The following is a 1,788-nucleotide window of genomic DNA, read 5'->3' as shown; positions in this document are numbered from 1 at the left end:
TTTTTTAGTTTTTAGGGCTCTCACACATTTCTTGGTTCATCGAGCCTCTTCCTCACATTATTGTAACCTTTTACGTACATCACCACATCTGTGACTACTAACTCTGACTCTCCTGCCTCCTTCTTATAAGGATACTTGTGACTATAATGGGCCTACCCGGATAATCCAGATAATCTCTGCATGTCAAGATTCTTAATTTAATCACATTTGCAAAGACTTTTTGTTACTATGTATGGTAACATATTCTCAGCTTTTAGGGATTAGGAAATAGATATCTTTGGGGGGCATTAGTCAGCCCACCAGAGTGCTCATGATACAGTATGTTTTTGAAAGTCATTGTGAGTCCTTTTGAAAAGAAGGGAGATGGAAATGAAGACAGAAAAGCAGGGAGAAGAAGATAATGAGTGGGAAGTTATAAGAAACTCAGTAAAGGGAGGAGACAGGAGGATACACCTATTAGTTTGCATTTCTGGTTTGCCAAACTGATGAAGATCCCTTTCTTTATAGAAGTAGGGAAAAAGACAACATATCCTTTTCTAGACCTATTTTTTAAGTGCTTAAAGTTTGGGAAAAGGTTGATGTCTGATGTCTGTGGTGGGTACTGTCATGAGAAAAAGTGATTTCTGGTTCCTTAAATTCTATCCCAGTGTATAGACTCTAAATTTAAAAAAATATACACAGCTACACACCTGTGGAATGATTTTTCTGCAAGTAGATACATTTCACGACTTCACAACTCATTGTAAAAAGGTAGTTGATTTACTTTATGTGAAATATAATTGGAGCTAAAAAGAAAGTCAACCTTTTCTCTCTCCAGGATATCCAGCATGAAGCAACGTTCCTCCCTTTTGCACATACACATCTGACATTCTCCTGGGCCTACAGAATGCAGTTTGATTCTTCGTTGCATTTCCCAATCTGTGCTATAACTGCTACCATAGTGACGCTTAGCCACAACAGAAAAGCTTACCCTTAGAATTAGCAATGATTCAGAATATGAGCTGAGCTGGATCTGATGGCTGAACATCATGGTACCACGGGAAGTGAATTCCATTGATAAGCAGGAAGAAGAGCTACATGAAAAGAGGAAGGTGATCTTTCAGATTTCCAGATTCCAGTTTTCTGAGCATCAAGTTGGATAATAACTTCTTCTTTCAAGTTTCAGCTATTTATTAATCAGTGTAATCTCCAGTAGACTACATCAGCATGATTTCATGCATTTAGAGGAGAAATATTTCCTGGTTAAGTGGAAAACTGTGGGGATGGCTTCTGGAAGACCTTCATTCTAAAGCAGCTTTATAGTGAAACATTTCATTTAGAAATCTGGACTTTCTTTATTCAGTTCGATGTAATCCACATTCACTGAGTAGAACTTGTATAGATCACTGGGACCCAGTGTGTTCCATGGCTCTGTGTTATTCTTTCTGTCCCAACTAACATCTAGTTTGAACAATGCCAGACACAAGAGATACAGTGCTCCTCTAGTACCTCCAGCTACAATAAATATTACAAGAAGGGGATCAAGCTCAGATGTATCTTGGCCCGACTGATGATCTGGTGGAGCATGTTTGTGGCAGAGGCCTCCAATTGGAAAGGAGAGAACCAGCCTAGCCACAAGCCCTGGGCTTAGTAGTATCTGCTGGATAAAAACTTTTAAGATCACACAAGGCACCCACACAGATAAAACAAGGTTTTCCTTTCTCTATCCTCTCTCATTACCAAATGTCCAGCTTAAAGTTACCCTCTTTCAAAAATATCAAACACATCTCAGGGTAGGTTATTTTCTGT

General features: G+C 38.9%; 1 pseudogene; it reads right to left on the bottom strand.

Annotated features, from left to right (window-relative positions):
* Positions 1–1,315: 1,315 nt before the first annotated feature.
* LOC111536240 lies at positions 1,316–1,566 on the bottom strand (annotated as a pseudogene).
* Between the last annotated feature and the right edge of the window lie 222 nt (positions 1,567–1,788).

Source organism: Piliocolobus tephrosceles, chromosome 14 (assembly GCF_002776525.5).
Source record: "Piliocolobus tephrosceles isolate RC106 chromosome 14, ASM277652v3, whole genome shotgun sequence".
Taxonomy (NCBI): Eukaryota; Metazoa; Chordata; class Mammalia; order Primates; family Cercopithecidae; genus Piliocolobus; species Piliocolobus tephrosceles.
The sequence above is the reverse complement of the archived record's forward strand: the minus strand, read 5'-3'. Positions and strand labels throughout refer to the sequence as shown.